Source organism: Lissotriton helveticus, chromosome 3_1 (genome assembly GCF_964261635.1).
Source record: "Lissotriton helveticus chromosome 3_1, aLisHel1.1, whole genome shotgun sequence".
In the NCBI taxonomy this organism is placed as follows: domain Eukaryota; kingdom Metazoa; phylum Chordata; class Amphibia; order Caudata; family Salamandridae; genus Lissotriton; species Lissotriton helveticus.
In genome coordinates this window covers 1610187623-1610207803 of record NC_136061.1, presented here as the reverse complement: position 1 = coordinate 1610207803, position 20181 = coordinate 1610187623, and the positions used below count along the sequence as shown (strand labels likewise).

Genomic DNA, 20181 nt, shown 5'->3' with positions numbered 1-20181 from the left:
GGGGGCGGGCTAGAGGAGGGGCCACCTGGCCCCTCGGGAATAAGGAGATAGGGAGCGCCCAGGAGACCCCCTTGTCCCTGGACGCTCCCTCGCCGAAACGGTGTGCCCCGCGCTCGGGGCTTCTTTGTTTTAATAAATTTTTCCCCCTTTATTTTCCAGGTGTAACAAGCTGTTTCCTGGAGGAGCTAGCCGCGTGGAGCCAGCCGCTCTGGAGACCCGTAGGATGGGCAGAGCCTTCACGCGACTGCCACGGCCCCGCGCTCGGGGCGGAGTAATTGTCTCCTTTTGTTTCCCTGCAGGGTTGGTAGCCAGGACGGCTGGACGGTTCTCCCTGAGGGCGATCAAGGGGATAGCACCTCGTTCGCGCAGGGGGTCTGGATAGAAAATGCGCACGGCGATTGGAAACAAAGGAGGCGGCAGGACTGGCAACTCGGACCAGGGACAGGGCCCAGGAAGAAACACCGGAGGACGGCTGGACGGGCAGTGCATGGCTGCATTCCGGCGGAATGGAGGTAATTAAATTGAAGGGAAGTGCCCAGTTTTGGATGTTACGTGTTCGTGGGCTGTGCACACGGCTGGGTGGTCGGAAGGACCATGGGTGGCGGAGCTCGCACATTAACTGGCATGTCCCTAGGACATTGGGGTTTTTTGCTGTTTGCATTTACTGTATTTAAATATCCTATGCCGCGGAAGGCCGCATGTAGGAAACTCCCTCCACGTGGGCTAGCCGGTGCCGAAATAGCTCAGTTGGTAGAGCTTTAGACGCAAGATTTGAAGGTCCCTGGTTCGATCCCGGGTTCTGGCAATGGTGTTTTTTAAACACATTATAAATCAATGATATGAGGGAACCACGCGAGTGACATAGGGAGGTGTTCTGGCCTTGGGACGCATATGCTGTATTTTAATATTTGATTCATTACGTTTAAGGTTCAATGCCAACATTGTTTTAGAAAGCAATAAATAAATGAAAACATGAAACATTTAAGACCTTTGTAAATGAGTCTTTCGTTTTGAAGGTCAGAAGGCTTCTGTCATTGCTAATTAATGTTCAGTACAATGAAGCAATGAAGCTCGCAAGGGTAGCAGAGGCAGGTTTTGTCGCGCGCTATCCACAAGAACATCGCGCCATGAGTTTAAATGAGACACAATAGCTTTCGCGCCAAATTCTCAAATTACTTATGCAGGGTCAATGAAGTCTCATGGTACTATATTGTTTAGATAAAGAAATAATCGTGAATAGTTTTGGGCGTTCCAATTGAGATCGCGAATTATATTCATAAACATGTTGCTGCCTCTTCCGTCATTTCATGGCAGGCCACGGTGTCGCCCTGCGGCGGTTGCTAGAGCTCTTAAATTACTTATGCAGGGTCAATGAAGTCTCATGGTACTATATTGTTTAGATAAAGAAATACTCGTGAATAGATTTGGGCGTTCCAATTGAGAACGCGAATTATATTCATAAACGTGCTTCTGCCTCTTCCGTCATTTCATGGCAGGCCACGGTGTCGCCCTGCCACTTAATCTCCCCGTGCCAAAAAATGAATGTGGGTCCGTCCTCATGTAACGTAACTGGGGCTATGTAAAGCGCTCCGATACCTGACTCGGTTCGGGTCCTGAGAGGGATTCACGGTGCTGCTCGTGTACCGCACTTGATGCGGTACCGGTGTTGTAAAATCCGTGACTTTACTGCCTGAGTGGTTTGCCCTAGGTACAACTTCTCGTAAGGGCATTTTACAAAATAGAAGGAATTGGTTCGCATTTCAATTGGAAATGTAGTCTAGTCTGGACCCCCGACTAGAAGTGGGTACACATTCTTTGAATAATAATTTTCCAGTTTTATTTCAGTACACTAATAATTGGATTAATTAGTACTTGCCGTGGTATACTGAAAGGGTCTCGTAGGGAACACATGTCCTTTTTAAAGAAGTTTGAACTAATTCCTTGCGCTATCCTCCATTGCTAAGCTTATTAGAGAGCGAAATGGCATTTGTGAGGTAGTCCTCTTCAATGGTACAATACTTTCGGATACGGGGGACTTGCTCAAAGGGTAGAGTTCCTTCCAGTGTTCTTGGGTGCCCTTCGGGGACGTGTAATAATGTGTTGAGCCTATATTGGTTTTGTGTACAAGTTACACGCTTATTCGCCTTCTATAACTAACATGGCTAGGTCCAAGAAATTGGCTTTCTCCGTATCATGCATCATGGTAAATACTCAGTCTGATTGTTAAGCCAGTTCTAAAGCTCATTCAACTTACCAAATCATATGACATAATTTATATAGCGGTACCACTTGTGATGCCATTTCAACAGAAATTCTAGAGGGGCCTGGGGTGGCAGTGTCCTTGAGTTCACCACATCTTTATTCCCAGATATGGTCTCGTCTTGGGTGACATTAGAGAAGGGAGTCCTACATCACAAGCTGCCCCAGTAGTACAATAAACGGTTTGAAAAGGGTATCTAGATGTTGTGGGAGGGTTCTGCTAGGAAACCACATGCAGAGATGACGGGGCTGCCTGGACTACCATTAGGGTGTTTGTGAAGTTTGGGCAGGATATAGATCAACCACAGGCAAAGTGGCTGTAACGGCTAGGGTGGTTGCTCTCAATTCTGGGGAACTGGGTTCGAGACTCTGTGATGACGCTCAACATCCCGTGAGTCTGGACAAAGCGCGTAATCTCCCTGTGCTTGACAAAACAGAATGTCCCGGATCACGGAACATTGTTATGTCCTTCGTAGTAAATTGAGACATTCGGGTGGGTGTTAAATAAATACTTCAGGGTTGGTCGTTACCAAATTGTGTGACATCTTAAGAGGAAGGCGATGTGTTCTGATAAAGTTGGTTTTGCAGTGTTTGTACTTCATTATTGCAAAAATACTGCGCTGGGCTATAGCTGTTGGGCTGGAGTCAGATCTGACTATGTCGCGATGTTGTGCCCTGAAAAATTTTAATTTTATTGTTATATTACTTTGTGTATATTATCGGGGTATATTGTTACATTAAGGTTATTGGGGGGCATGCTGCTGCCTTTCTAGCCGAAATTAGACTTGTACCTTGAAAATTTCTTTCATCAGTAACCAGTGTAACGCAAGTGTGGTAAGGTAACACATCCCCAGCTCTTCAAGCATTTAAGAATACAGTCAGCCCAAAAAACGGTGGCACCTACGCCATCTTAAATTGGCACTGGTGGTATCCGCTGTATTCAATGTGACCCGAGGTACACAAAGTCACCAATGCCCATCAACTGGATCGCATCCACGTGCCGGGGGGGACCCAGCAATGGGGAGCTTGGGCGTTTAAAATGCTCGGGTTGTACTTGGGTAGAATTCACAAGGCAGACGCAGCTCCTTGATGGGACGGGTCCCCACCAGGGGTGGTGAGTTACCCAAAATATGCTCTGTTGGCATTCGGTTGATGAGTTCAGTTCTGAAAAACTCATTGTCTAAATCAGAGCCCACGCTACATGGGGACATTAAATTTCACCTAGAGAATGGGATGGTTGGTGACATGCCTGGGCTGCTTATTCATGTCCCATAAGCACTTGCTATACTTTATCGAAGCCATGGTTGCTGCTTAGTTCTCTTACGCGAGGAACAGCCATTGCCATAAGTCAAATCTGTCATTATAGAACGACTATCAGTGGTCTGCTAGGTGATAGTTGGAACAATCATGGAACCATTCACGAATAGGGTATACCACTTTCCATTGGGGTCAACCTGGGGGTTAACGACATCTAAGGGTAGGGCTTAGCGAGACTGAGGGACAGTTTCCCAGGTCCCACTTTCCTTTGCAAGCCAAAGCAGAAAGCCAAACAATTGACTAATTTCATTGTGGAGCTAATCACCATATGAGGTGCTGTTCACTAATATAGCGGGGATATACGCCAGTCCTAACATTGCACCTGTCCAAACGCCCCCTTCATGGATGATAGGTCTAAACCAACATTATTAGTAAACTATCCTAGGGTTAGCTGTATTGCGTGCAGCCTTCAGGCTAAGTCTTGAAGGAATATAGAGCTACTTGTTTTACCACTCTTTAATGTCATGAATGAGTAAATGGAAAAGGGCAGGTGTATAACAACAAATATATGTATTTGTACTAAACACACCCCCTTTGGTTCAGTCAGTAAACTTATTTTACACACAGGTAAATGGGCCAATATACGTTGAGCCTAGGATGAGATTGGAGGCAAATGATTCGGTGTGAAGACCTCTATAGCACACAGTAATTTACCACCATATACGTTGAGCTCTAGGGGTACACCAAAGCCATATATTAATAATATGGTGGGGGAACCACGAATGGCATAGAGACAGGGCCTAGAGCCTCTGGAACGACTAATGGGGGTCCTGATAAAGATACACACCCTGATGTCACACCTAAAAGGTGCCCAAGAGCCTAGTTGCGGCATCACATAGTTCTGGGGATGCATGTGATCATGTCCGGGTGGCTGGGATGATATTTCCCAGAAGTCAAAGTGGCGTACTTAAAAGGCCTTGGGGCCAGCTTAGGGCCTGGCGGATTTTGGGCTGTGCTAATTCTTTAGCCAACAACTGTGATACTGCACTGCTAAGTAAGCCGTCTTGTTTTAACACATAGATCCTATGCATAAAGACGTGGGTAGGAAACAGACAAACTGAGGCTATGCTTAACATTTGCTGTCGGCGTGTTGAGGTGTACGGATCTGGCATTAAGATTAGCTAAATTTAGCGACTGATGGTAATATAAGTCTGACACGTGTACAGCAGTTATTGCCGGAAAGACTAATGGTGTGTGTCTATCTTTCCAATTTATGTATGACCGGGTCCATGGTTGATACCTGGAGTGCTCCATATCACAACAGCTGCAACAGGTGGACAGCCCAAGGGATGCTTACGTCAGTCACGGCTGGGTCCATGGCGGATATCTGAGGAGTACTCCACACCGCAACATCATCAGTGGGTGGACGTCAAAAGGAAAGCATACGTCGAGAAAGAAGACACCAAGGGCCCAAGTATTGCTGGCAGGTGTTAGTGTTACCCATTCCCTAAGGTGGAAGTGGGAATGGTTACCCAGGTTTTCTCGGTCTTTTTCTGGTTCTTGCAGTTTCTCAAACCTGCCACGCAGGGGAGGAACTCCTCACCAGAAGTTGAGGAGCTAAAAATGGTTACCCAGGTTTTCTTGGTCTTTTTCTGGTTCTTGCAGTTTCTCAAACCTGCCACGCAGGGGAGGAACTCCTCGTCAGAAGTTGAGGAGCTAAAAATGTGCCAGCACAAACAACGTGCCGGACGCAGGACAGGGAAGAGTGGGTTTGAGGGTCTGTGCCATGGTCAGTTCAGGAACTGCTTTCAGGGACTTTTAGCTCAGCAGCCCGACCCCCTGTCAGTGGTGATACCTCACCTAGGGGGGACTGAATGGGCCAAACTGGGGAGGCGAATACTCATTGATGGGTTCATCTCCACTGTGGGTGGGTCTTCAGGACTAGCCCGGGTGGCACAGTGGGTGGGTCTCAACTGATCCCAGGGTGGCAAGGACCCGGTCAGGGCGTTGAATCACTCGATAAAGAGGATCAACACACAGTGGGACAAATTATTTCAAGCCCCGGTTCCAGATGATCCAACATGGGTGTATTTGTCCTACCTGGTAAGGGGAGTCCATTTGACGGAGGAAGGAAGGGGCCTGGGGTCTGGGCCTGGTTGGAAGGTTTGCTAGAGTGAGAACTTTCTAGGGTAGGTCTAGGCAGGGGGAGGCCAGATCGTCGGTTAACAATGCTGGCCTGTGGCGGTAAGGTCATTATCGGTGGGCACATATTTGAGGTCTGAGGGGGCGGGCATCATCCTATGGAGGTTCCCGCCCAGGGGGAGGGGCCTGCGGGCCACTCCCACAACTCCAGGGGCAAGGTAATGGATGCTACAAAGCAAAGGAGCGCGGGTAGGAGTAGTTCACGCTTTCCTTAGGCTGGTAGCCACCCCGCGCGCGTGGACTCACGACGCCACCGGCGCAGAGTAAGGGCCCTCCTTTAGTGGGTAAATGGAGTTCAGGGCGTAGACCGGGCAATTCCCGGGGTAACACTGCGCATGCGCACATCCAGAGGGGAGGCGCAGCTTGTAGGACCTGACACCGGTAGTGACCCTGCCATATGGCCAGAAATGTACAAAAATTCTAGATGAGGATGTTTAGTATAAGTTAGGAAAAACAACATGTATTAGAGTTTTGTTAAAGTCAGGCTCTCAAACTTATTGCTAAACCTAAATGTCCTGCTGAATTTTTGTATAAATTGTTGATTATGCAATTAAAAACCTTTTTTAATTTCATACTTTAATAAATACGGCCGGGCGACTAGCGCCCGCCTTCCAAAAAGTAAAGACGTCTCGTGTCCACGTTCCTGGGATTGGGTGCCGGATTGGGGGGGAGGCGGCAGCTAGTCGCTGACCATGTGAAAAGGGGGGGCCCTCGGCCCCCCCGCACGCATGGCGGCGCGGCGACCGTCGCCCCCACTGTCTCCTTTGTTGCCATTCGGCGGTGGGGGCGTGCCCTGGGGGGCGCGGCCCACCGCCGGTTGGCTGGCGGCCACCTTGACCCGGATCCTGGGAAGTGGGTCCGGGTCAAGGGGGGCGGGCTAGAGGAGGGGCCACCTGGCCCCTCGGGAATAAGGAGATAGGGAGCGCCCAGGAGACCCCCTTGTCCCTGGACGCTCCCTCGCCGAAACGGTGTGCCCCGCGCTCGGGGCTTCTTTGTTTTCCCACCCACCATCCCTTGCAACAAAATGTTTGGTAGCAGTTCTTATGTCTGGTTGAATGGTAAGTTCTGGATGTACGGTCCACGGGTCTCACAGGGTAATAGAGATGAACTGTTGGTATATTTTGTTGATGCTTTTGTCTAGGAATTTTTTCCCCCTTTTATCAAGTCATGTGTGCAGTGAACTGTATTTAATGCTATGTGTCTTTAGGCCTTTTTTCCTTTGTAGCTATACGTTGATACTGTTTGAAGTGAACTGTGTTTAATGCTATGTATCTTTAGGCCTTTTTTCCCTTTGTAGCTATACGTTGATACTGTTTGAAGTGAACTGTATTTAATGCTATGTGTCTTTAGGCCTTTTTTCCCTTTGTAGCTATACGTTGATACTGTTTTATTAGCCAGTGTAGCTGTCCTTTAGAATTTTTTCCCATAGGTCGTCGTATTTATTAGGTATGGGGCATGCGGTAAGGTCATTATCGGTGAGCACATATTTGAGGTCTGAGGGGGCGGGCATCATCCTATGGAGGTTCCCGCCCAGGGGGAGGGGCCTGCGGGCCACTCCCACAACTCCAGGGGCAAGGTAATGGATGCTACAAAGCAAAGGAGCGCGGGTAGGAGTAGTTCACGCTTTCCTTAGGCTGGTAGCCACCCCGCGCGCGTGGACTCACGACGCCACCGGCGCAGAGTAAGGGCCCTCCTTTAGTGGGTAAATGGAGTTCAGGGCGTAGACCGGGCAATTCCCGGGGTAACACTGCGCATGTGCACATCCAGAGGGGAGGCGCAGCTTGTAGGACCTGACACCGGTAGTGACCCTGCCATATGGCCAGAAATGTACAAAAATTCTAGATGAGGATGTTTAGTATAAGTTAGGAAAAACAACATGTATTAGAGTTTTGTTAAAGTCAGGCTCTCAAACTTATTGCTAAACCTAAATGTCCTGCTGAATTTTTGTATAAATTGTTGATTATGCAATTAAAAACCTTTTTTAATTTCATACTTTAATAAATACGGCCGGGCGACTAGCGCCCGCCTTCCAAAAAGTAAAGACGTCTCGTGTCCACGTTCCTGGGATTGGGTGCCGGATTGGGGGGGAGGCGGCAGCTAGTCGCTGACCATGTACACCACACAACGGGGTGCATGAGAGACGCAACCCTAAAATGCAATTTATCGAGCCATGCAAGGCCACCTTGCATGCCTATGAGTGGCTTGATAAATTCAGAGTAATGCAACTCAGTGCAAATCGCTGCATTGTGTTCCTCTGCCCCAGGGAGAGTGCATGGGTGTTGCACGGGTGTTCCCATGCGAAACCATTGATTTTTATGTATTCCCAAATTTATCATTACTGGTAGACCTGGGAATGTGGCAAAATGCTGTGCCTTCTCAGGGGAGTTGTACAGGAGAAACATCTTTATTTCTCTCCATTTTCCCTCTTTCTATGTGTCCTGCATCCAGCAGACATAGAAAGAGGAAAATTCCTCAGGGGATTGTTTGTGTGCAAGAAGGTGCCCCTTCCTGCACAAAAACAATCCTCCTTACAACCATGGTGTAGGAGTGCCTGCGTTCGTGCTAGGCAGCACATTGTGAGCCAGTGCTGGGAAAAGGCAGGATTGCATCATATTGTGATAAATACAGCACATTCCTGCCCTTTCCCTGTAATGTATAGCAGCAAGGCGATGTGCTGGGCTTCACTGTGTCACATCTTGCTAAATACAGCCCACAGTACTTGCCCCAAGCAAAGCGTATGCATCAGTACAAAGCATAACCATGCTATTTTTGTTGCACTTACATATCAATAATTGTTCTGATGTTTTCAGAATAATCAAGAGGGTTTTTCCCATTTTTATGTAGCAAAACATTAGTCCAATTGTATTAGAGCACATTATATTAGCACTAGTTTACATTACAAAGGGCCAAATATTTTTTTACGGTGTGGGAGATTAAATGATTTACCTAAATCATAAGATGTTTAGCCGTCATCAGGACTTGACACTGGTTCCCCTGTCTTAAAGCCACCCTCTCCCCCCAGTTGGGTTTTTTCTTGACATAATGACAAACGATATGCAGTCGCAGTTTTATCGGGAGGAACGTAAACAGTTAAATCCCAGAATCAATTCTTTGCTAGCACCATAGTAGGAATCTACAATTAGGTGGAAATACCTTTGGCACCAGGAAATCGTTCCTAATGTTGAGAAGTGTTTTTCACTTTTCATATGTGAAAAATATGATAATGAGCTTATTTTAACACATAATCTACATGTTCACATTTTTAGGTCCATTGGTCTGTCTTTGTGTCATTCACATTGTGCTTCCGCCCACTACAGCAAACAGCACGGGGGATGGGGTCATCCCATTTCAGCCACTAGCTAACTTCATTTTGAGGGTCTGCATTTTGCTCTTTCACAAGGAATACATCTGAACACAAGCCAGTCCCCTCAGTGCCAATGTTTTTGTTTTCACTTTATAATTACTCTAGTGGTGACTTGGTCTGAGAGCCTGTTGTAATTGCAGGACGCATTCTATATGAGCATAGTGCACTTTTCAGCTTTAGCAGTTCCTGTCTCCTGCTAATGCTGCTGTTAATTCCTTTTGGAGTGGCCTTTGTTTATCTAAATGCTACTATTTCAGAAAGGGTACTGTGTCAATTTGAAACTTTTCTGCATTAAGTTCTATGTTCTCTTTTTACTATGCATGCAGTAAAGTGTAATTATATCTACCTCTTTCCACATGAATCACAAACTGAATGCTTCAATATTATATATAGGTTGTGAATTCATAATTGGACAATTTCTCAGAATTGTTTTTCCTGGACTCAGTTTCACCAATGGTTCTTCAATACACTTTGCCCTGAAAGAAAACTGATCTTTATCGTGTTTAATTTGCAGCCCAATTGTAATACTGGAATCACTGACAGAATCTCAACGTCGAAAATATCGACGTCAAAAATATTGGCGGTGGAATATCGACATCAAAAATATCGAAGTTGTATCCACATTAAGGGAAGTACAAAAAAATCGAAAAAAATATAGTTGTAAAAAATATAGTTTTTTTATATTTAAAAATAATATAAAATTGAATAAATAATACATATAATCAAAATAAACATAATTAAAAATAAATTAAAAATAATAAGTAATACATACAATGTAAACAAATTAAACATATACATATAAATAATAACATATATACTTACTAAATAATATTTACAAATAATTACTCTAATAACTTATAAATTGGTAAAAAATCATTTATAAATTATAAATACATACAGATACATACAACAATAATATAAATAAAAATATCAAAACTATATATAACACATGAAAAAAAATTATTTTAAATAAATTAGACACTACATTAACTAAAACAATAAATATTGGATAGCGCAGTGGTAAAAATTACTATTCCAACTCCTGAGGGTGCAACAGTAGGGAAAGTGTTGGATAGCGTAGGGGTTAAAATTACTATTCCAACTCCAGAGGGTGCAACAGTAGGGAAAGTGTTGGATAGGGTAGGGGTTAAAATTACTATTTCCACTTCCACAGGATGCAATAGTAGGGAAAGCATTGGATAGCGTAGGGGTAAAAATTACTATTCCAACTCCAGAGGATGCAACAGTAGGGAAAGCATTGGATAGCGTAGGGGTAAAAATTACTATTCCAACTCCAGAGGGTGCACCAGTAGGGAAAGTGTTGGATAGCGTAGGGTTTAAAATTACTATTCCAGCTCCAGAGGGTGCAACAGTAGGGAATGTGTTGGATAGCGTAGGTGTAAAATTACTATTTCAACTCCAGAGGGTGCAATAGTAGGGAAAGTGATGGATAGAGTAGGGGTAAAAATTACTATTCCAACTCCAGAGGGTGTAACAGTAGGTAAATTGTTGGATAGCGTAGGGGTAAAAATTACTATTCCATCTGCAGAGAGTGCAACAGTAAGGAAAGTGTTGGATAGCGTAGGGGTTAACATTTCTATTCCAGCTCCAGAGGGTGCAACAGTAGGGAAAGTGTTGGATAGCATAGGGGTCAAAACAACTTACTAATAATTAAAATAATAATTAAAAAAATAATATAAATCTAATTATTACATTACAACAAATTAATTAACATTACCAATAAATAATTATTTAAACATATGTACAAATTAATAATTAATTAACAATTAAAATAAATACTATTACAAAATAATTATTGAAAATGTCTTAACAAATAATAGAAAAAAGAAAAAATTAAGACCATAAAACCATAACTATTAAAAAACATTTAGCGATTAATAATTCATTAACAATATATATGTGACTCTGGGCAATAGCTTGCTTAATCTTCCCGACGGCCCCCAGTGCGTAGAGACCCTAACGGGTGATTGTGCGCTTTACAAATGTGGATTATTATTGATAAACACCAATTAATTTTTAAAAATGTATTACCAATTAATAATTATTAAACAATTATTTTACTTTTTTAATTAGAAATGAATTACCAATTAATATTTGATTAACAATAATTAAATTATCAATACTCAACACTAAAAAATATATTTACTGAATTACAATTAAATTACTTCACACCCTATTACCCTATAACCTCACAACACACTTCAATAATACATTAATACACTTAATAAAATTACCAATTAATCAATTAATAAAAATGAATTACCAATTAACAAAAATAATTTACCAATTCCTAATTAATTAACAAAAATATTTATCAATACCAATAAATAACAATTACATATTTACTTAATTACAAAAAAATTACTTTCCACCCTATTCCCTTATAAACCCAGGTTAGAGCGGCAGACCCTGATGCAGAGGTCTCGCCCGGGACCAGGGTTCCATTCCCCGCCTCGGCGGGTCTTGGGCTCAAAATTCCACGGACCCGATAATTCTCGCCTCAGTGCCTATTCCAATCATTGAGTCCCACTCTGCAACTCTGGGCAATAGCTTGCTTTATCTCCACAACGGCCACCACAACGCTAGGATGCCTGACCTCCACCTTGGGGGTGCCCAGGAGTGGACACCTCACAGGGAAAGCCAGGATGGGTTCCACAGCGGTATTCGAACAAGCGCCTTGAGACCCTTGCGGGTGAGTAGTGCGCTATACAAGTATCAATTTATTATTACAACCCACTACAAAACTAAAACGCAAACATTTGTTTAAAAATATTTAATATTTCCTAAAAAATATTTAATTAATTTACTATAATTAAATTACTTCCCACCCTATTCCCCTATAAACCCACAGCCCGCTACGGTACTAAACCGCAAAACTTATTAAAAATATTTAATAATTCCTAACATTTTTTACATTAATTTACTATAATTAAATTACTTCCCACCCTATTCCCCTATAAACCCACAACCCGCTACGGTACTAAAGCGCATAATTTACTTAAATAAATTATTACTAACTTCAAAAATGTAATACATATATTATAAAACAAGTTTAATGATTAACATAAATTATAAAAATAAACATATAAAATAAAATACATAACACTAATATTAATATCTATATTAGTAACATCTATATTTTTGCTATTTATATTACTAACTTCGATATTAACAAAAACAATATTTCTTACCTTCAGGTAGATATTCTGGTCGTCGATATTCTTGATTTAGATATTCTGTCCGTCCGAAATTTTGGACGTGATGTTATTGCCTGTCGAAATAAAAAAGTCGATATTTAGGCTGTTTACCGTAATACTCGTATTTAAACATAGGGTGGGTGTTAATTGGGTTTAAGTGTTCAATACTTTATATTGTGACTTTAAGGAAAAAAATTATGAAATTTACTGGTGCTGCAGTATCTGAAAACGAAATTACAGTTATCTTCATGTGACGATAAGATAATTCTTTTACAATATAATCATGGATGCTTTTTAAGCTGCTGATATTATTTATTAAGAGTGAAATTATGTATATGTGCATGGTCAATTAGAAAAGCTTGCTACAGTGGTATCAGTGATATCTACACTTGCTGCTGAGATAACTCAATAGGTTGATCCTGAGTAGGCTAACCCAATCTGTAATTCAACTTTTGCCCTTCTTGTGCTGTGTATCCTATAAATAGTCAGCATTCATTGTGTTATACAGTATCTGTGAAACAAACAGTCAGTATAAAAACCTGCATTCTGCAATATTAATAGTGCACCAACTCTAAGACTAGTTTGCGAAAGATGTGGCCAACATACCCTTTTGAAGGATGTAGGAAAGTGCCTCTTTTGACATTGTTAACCCCCACATTTTGCCTGGTGTATGATGTGATTTTGAATTGAAAGTGCACTGGATCCCTGCTAGCCAGGTTCCTAGTCCCAGATCACTTTCCTAAAACTGTACTACGATTGGCATGACTTCCGCCGCCCTGTAAGTCCATAGTAAATAAAACCCCTGGTAACTAGGGCATTGGGAATGGTGAGGGCTTGCTGGGGTTGCAGCACCTATTGTGCCAACCCAGAGGCCCCTCACCAAGACTATGCAAGCTGCATTGCAGGCTGCTTTTCTTAGTTCAGAGAAAACTGAAGAGTCGACATGGCACGCAGTCCTGTGAGCCATGCCCCCATACACAGCATGAGGTATATGTAAGTAATAACAAATTGAGAGAGAGGGAAAAGGGCACTCTTGGTCCCCCTGTTAAATCTTGTAAAACAACAAAAGAGTGTCGTGAGAGAAGTGTGTAAGCACTAGACACAGAGAATAAATCTCCCTGAAGAAGTCACAGTGGAAATCAGCGTTTTTTTTTTTAGGAAGCCCTCACTCACCACCCTGGGTGGTGACATGCTTCATCATCGGGCCCACCAGGAGAAGTCGAATGCCTCCATAGTGTGCTACAATGCCAGATTACTGCGGAGAAGGTTCTTTTATGGCAAAAGTGTCAAAAAGAAATGTGAATAAAAAATGTCAGAAACTGTACCATACAGAAAAATGTTATTCAATGGTCAGTTTGACATAAGTAAAATATGTGTGGGAAACTTACCAGTTAATGACTCGGTTGTTTCCACTTAAAGTGGGGTCAACATGTTTCTGCCCGTCTATGTGTCATTTACTGGGCTTTCATCAGGACCGTCAGGTGGTGTACCTCGGCGGTATGGGCGCGCTAAGGCCCACCCTTACCAGAGGACGTGAAAGTTAAAAACAAGTGTAAAAATAAAGTGCAAAAACCAAACAAAAGTGATGGGAAACCTTCAATTTGAGGTCCCTGTACTCCTGCTACCGTATCCACGGGGATCCACGGGGTCCGGTAGCAGGAAACGCTAGGTGCAAAACGGGTGGCAGGCGTTGCGGGCGGTGTGCCATTGTCGCTCTCCCCCCCCTCCCGAGACCCATGGGGTGTGGATCTTGTGCATTACAAACAGTACAGGGACCTCAAATCTGGCATTGTAGCACACTATGGAGGCATTCGACTTCTCCTGGTGGGCCCGATGATGAAGCATGTCACCACCCAGGGTGGTGAGTGAGGGCTTCCTAAAAAAAAAAAAACGCTGATTTCCACCGTGACTTCTTCAGGGAGATTTATTCTCTGTGTCTAGTGCTTACACACTTCTCTCATGACACTCTTTTTCTGTTTTTACAAAAATGAGGTATATGTAAGTCACCTCCACTACAGGTCTTACAGCCCTAAGACAGGGTGCACTATTTTCCTTGTGTGGACATATCTGCATGAGCAGATATGAACTTATATTATCAAGTCTATTCTTGGATATTTTAAGTGCACAAGGAAGCCATAGAGAATACATGGGCTGGATACTTGTCATTAAGAGTTTCCTAGCTCCATGATGGCTTCACTGTACCCTAAGATGTTTGCTACCAAACATCCCGTTTGAATGAATCTTCACTGAAACCAGTGTTGGATTTATTAATGACTGCGCTCAGGAGACACTTAGGAGGGCCCCTGAAATCCTACCAAGTACTGGTGTGGTCTCTGACTAGTCCTATACAGCCTGCCACTACCAGACAAGTTTATGACCACATGGGGTGAAGGCCTAAACACTCAGAGGCCAGCAAAAAAGCAATGCCACCTTTGAAATGTGACCTAGGCAGCTCCAGCTAGTGGGGATACCCACCCTCCTTTCCTGCTACACATTTGGCAGGAGGACAGGTGGGAAAATGTTATCATGTATGAGGTGGGTCCCCACTAAGCAAGGATAACGCCTAAGGTGGGGCAGGTGATGTGGAGCTCACTTTTCATTTTCCTCCATCTTGGTTTGAGGGAAAATCAGCCAATTGCGGTCAGGGTAGTGTCCCTTCCTGCAGGAGGTGGTCACTTAGAGGATATAGAAACCCTAAAGGTAGGTAGCTCATTTGCTACTGCCTGTCACCCATTTTTAATGCCCCTAAATTTAGTATTTAGGTGGCATCCCTGGACCCTGAACATAGGTTTGACAAACACAGAGAAGAAAAGGACAAAGAAGAGCGGCTGACCAGAGAATGAATCCTTGCTGCAGACAATTGGTGCCAAACCGTGCCTGCTGCCTTAAGGACTTGACAATCATAGTTTGCTGTCTTGTCCTGCACATGTGAGGCTTCCGAGAACCCCGGAGCTTCTTCAGCCTTTGTCAAATTGCCAAAGGACTCTCTTGAAGTGATGGTACCACTCCCTTGCAGCCCGCAGGCATTGAACCTGCAGAACCGACTTGCTTCTCCCGGGCAACTTCAATGCAGCAATCAGACAAAAAGTAGCACACCAGCCCCAGAGGATCAATTCTGTCTCGTCTCCCCTTCAAGTCTGGAGGCACCAGTATATACTAGGGCCGTGCTGCACCAATAGCCAGGTACAGCTCACTCTGCAGCATTCACAGAGACAAGGAATCCAATTTAGATTCCAACTGCCCAGGAAGCAAGCACCCACTGTAAAGAAATTGAGACCCCTGAGACTCACTTTGTGAGTGGCCCATTTGTCCCGGAATCGTCTCTTCAAGCTGCCTGCCCCTGACTGCGAGACATCTTGATGCATGCCACCTGGCTGACCTATCTAATTTGCGCCCAGCCAGCCCAACGTAGGTACCGATGAACAAGCTGGTTTCCCATGGTACGGTGGTACTTGCAACCTGCTTCCTTGAGGGGGAGCCCCCACGCTTACCTGTAAGTCCCCTTGTGCAGTGTGTTTTCAGGTGTCCCCATTCTTTGTAGCGCCCCAGCTACCAACATCAGCACCCTGCTCCCGACCGAATCTGGGATGCTCCTGAGAATCTGCTGGTGGAACATTGGGCTTGGCCTTGCTACTTAGTTAAATCCCAACGGTGAACCTTGAGATCCAACTGTATGATTTTACATGCATTTTCTTATTTCTTCCCATTTACTTTAATGCTGCGTAATTGTGCACAAACGTGATTCATTTTGTGAACTTTAAAAATTCTTATCCTAAAAAGTACTTACTGTAGAATAGAGTACTTGGTCTGAAAAATTACATAAAAATTTATGTTATCAGGACATTGGTCCTCAATTTATTCTTGAGTCTTTGTCTTATTTATTTCCTCTGTGAGTACAACAAAGGCTTAGCAGTACCCTCTGATTAACCTAACTGCTCGCCCACACTGCCACAAATAGAGTGTTAGCTTTCTCTACTTTTGCCTCTGCGTATCAATCTGGGTCTCACTGAACGCTCTGCACAGTATAATTCATTTTAGTGCACTATATAGAGAGCCAGCAACCTACAAAGGACAATAACAACACAAAAAGCAGCTCAAGTAAACTCTGAATATAAGTTCATGAGTGTACTCTACTTATCTTTCTAACTCCAACTCTGTCTGTTTTTCTTTCTCTCTTTTGTCCTTCCCTCATTCTTTCTTTGTTTATTTGTTCTTTCTTTCTTTCTTTTCTGCATTCCTTCTTTCGTGCATTCCTACTTTCATGCATTCTTTCATCTCATGTTTCTATCTTGCTCTCTTTCTGTCTTTCTTGCCTTCTGTCTCAAACTGATAGGCTTTGTTGGGTCTGTTTTAACCACGACCTTTTGATTTTACAAAACTGATGTGTAGAACATAGCTACTTATTGGGGTTTGCTTCAGTGCCTCGGAGCACAATGTAATTTGAGCTCTTTTCAAACCCCAAAAAGTTTTGCCTTTCGTCAATGTTTTTATTTTTTTATTGTTGAAGGCTCAGTAGATTCCCCAACAATAATGTTTTGCAAAAACCATGACAAAACAAAACAAGAATTGACAAACCTTTTGCCATTGGCGAGGTTTGTTAGGTCTGGTGTTAACCAAGAACATGTTATTTTAGTTAAATTATGTAATAATTCATCGTTAATAATGTAACATTTTCCCAGTTATGGTGGCTTTCCGCCAGCCCTCTTCAACCATTGATCTATGTAGTTCTGACATTCACATTATTGTTCTGCCCACCAGAGCATAAAACATGAAGCACAAGCAGTGGGTCACCTCTCCTAAGGCGGAGGTGCATCGCCCCTCTGCTGTGCAGCAGCGAAATAAAGGAAAAATAAAATGATAATAACTTTGCAGGACGGGCAGGGCTGCCCTGACACAGGAGCAAGGGGAGTGGTGAGCACACTTTACAAAAGCGCATGAATGTGTGGGCTGCAATCTCTGACCAGCCAAATATTCATGTGCACTTACCATGTTCTCCCATCAGGCTGCATTACAGCCTGGTGAAGTACATGCACAGGCTCACATTCCCTGGCTGAGTGCCAAATTGTGGCGTTCAGACCAATCACAGAGCTGCATTGCAGCATTGTCATTGGATTAGGGAGCCTGGGTATGCTTCCTGTTTGTTCCGGTGGTGCTGAGTGATGGGGAAGAGAGACAGAGGAGAGACGCGGGGGTACAGTAGGTTTTTAAAAAAAGTTTCTTTTACAACTTTCCTTCTCGCTTTTTTTGGCAAGGGCCCGCAACTCCCCTAACACTACTATCATACCGCTTGAGTCACTTCTACCTGAACATGTTTTTTTATTTTAGCTGTTAACAAAATGCCACCTGCTTTTCATATTATTACTCATTTATTTTTTGTAGTGGTTGTGACAGCTCCCCAATAGTCCTACCAGACCACCCACGTCTCCTCAGAATGCACGTCACATCCATCATTCATTTCTTTTATTGCTAAACTGATTACACAAAGTATACAAACTCGATCTTTCCGTTTTTCTAAACTACTTTCTTTTAAGTCTACATTGGGTAGTTAAGTACGGGTGGGCTCATTGGTTGTTTGTACTATCAGCCACCAGGTCACCCCCCTGCAACCGTTTGACCAGCATGGTCGCAGTCGCAGATTCATAAACTGCTCTCTACAGCTACATAATGTTATATCGTTTTTAATATTACACATCTGGTGATTATCATTCATGGCAGAACATGGCAAAGATAAAAATGGGAGCAAAAGGATTTGGAGAATAGGACCTAGCGAGGTTTTGCTACTTAATCCAATGATTTGAATAAGTCACTTGAGCCTACTCCCTGCAAATACATATTGCAGACACACATCCCATTTCCTACTCAACCATAATGAGGCCAGAAGTGACACTTCACACTTAGCCTGTGAATGTGTGCAGGAGCAGATTAAAAGAAATTGAGAAGATCCCTTGATTCCCCTGTTGCCGGGACAACACTTTGCTCTGTCTGGACATGTAGACAGAAACAGCCTCAAGTGGACTTCACGCAGTACAGCTCCCATTTTACATTAACAGTGGAGAAAAATAAATACTTAGGTAGGTAAAATCTCTCTTCATATTTTATTTTAGAATGAATGGAAGCAATTGCTGCATGGTTTAATCACATGTTTCTTGGCTCTTTCTGGCGCTAGGTTACCGATGTTGCCGAAGAGATTTCGAATAAAGAAATTAATTTCCTTTTAAGTTCTGTTGCATATTGCATTCTGCTCATTACACCCTAGACTTCAATTGAAAACATAGTTCTGTTCAAGTCTCCAATTGCTCAGAGAAGAATGGAAAGTGCAGGTTTCTAATCAAGCTCCTCAAATATGCATAACCGAAATAATTATGAACCATTTTGAACGGTTAGATTAAGATCTTTGAATATTTATTTCCAAACATTTTTACTCGTAACTGTTGCCTTGTTTTAGTAACAAGTATGCAACTGCAGGTTTCTCCCATTTATTAATTTTTTAAAAAAAATGTGTGTTAAATTGTTTCACAAGAGGTACACTTGCACGTAAAAATTCATATAAAGCTTAGGCAAATGGTAACTTTGCAGTGGACATGTCTGCATCCATGAGCCACCTTAACTAGGTTTGACTAGAGGGAGATATATATCACAAGGGGGTGAAAATCATCTTGCAGTGCTAAAAAAATATGGAAAATGTTTTTCAGGTTTATATTTCATACATCAGTAATGAAAAATAATATACGTTTGTACGCATGATTTTGCATATATAGACTGAATCAAAATAATTGGAATTGAAATGAATTTCCTGTGATATATTGAAGTGTGTATATTGTGTTTCACTAATCCCGTATTTTGTTTAAAAAAACATTTTAGACAAGATGGTTCCGTCATTCGCTCTGGTCCCTCCCCACCCCCCCCCCCCCCCCCCCCCGACCCCCATCTACTCCCACAGGCTCTGCAGCACACTGTCAAACTGAGTTCATATTAGTTTATTTTCATTGTTGTATTATTTTGCAAATGGTCAGTTTTTTATGATTCGGATGAAAGATTCCAAAAAGTATCTATGTTTTCTGTTCCTTTACTGGACCTATTCACTGAGAGAAAAGTCTTACTGTTAGATGTTCCATATTTGTTTGAACATCTCCAGATGGTCTTGGCAAAGAGGTGTTGAATAATTATTCAAAGGGTTGGGATGGTGCTCATGTGTTAACGTAAGGTTTACTATCCTTGTGTGCTGATTTGCCAAAGAAAGAATGCTTTGATACTTTTGATCGCACCATATGAGTTTGCAGTATTTCTGATATTCTATGGAATAATTGTGTATTAGAAGCACTTGATTTGGCATAGAGCCAGAAGACTTTCCTGTTCTACTAAAGATGGAGCCCAATTTCTTTCTGAGTTTGCTGCTCATTAGGACTTAGAATATTTTCTGATTTTAAATACTCTGTATAACTTTGCAACTGAGAACTTTCATGGCATTGACTCAGCATTGCATATTTTCCATTTTTGTAAAAAAATCTTTTAAAATCCATTGATATAGGACTTAATTACCGAGGGGAACCCATTACTTATTTAGGTGTTTTACTCTGCTAATATGATATTTGGGAAGTTGGCTTAATGCGGTGTAAGAAGTTGGGTTAATAGTTGAAGAGGGTGAACACCTAATCAAGTAGCAACCACAATCCTTGTTAGGATGAAGTCACAAGCAAACCCCACATTAATCTGTGCTCATCCCTCTGGTAGCTTGGCACGGAGAAGTCAGGCTTAACTTAATGACAATGTGTTAAGTATTTATGCAGGACTATAAACAATAATAAAGATAAAACACAATGGATGAAAAATCCCACACCAATTTAGAAAAATAGAATACATGTAAAAAATAAATCAAGACCA

The 20181-nt window shown here is 42.7% G+C and overlaps 1 non-coding gene across 1 annotated transcript; it reads left to right on the top strand.

Moving 5' to 3' along the window:
- The first annotated feature begins 732 nt into the window (after positions 1-732).
- Positions 733-805, top strand: TRNAL-CAA (transfer RNA leucine (anticodon CAA)). Its single transcript has one exon. It is a non-coding gene; the product is annotated as a tRNA-Leu (tRNA).
- Positions 806-20181: the final 19376 nt, after the last annotated feature.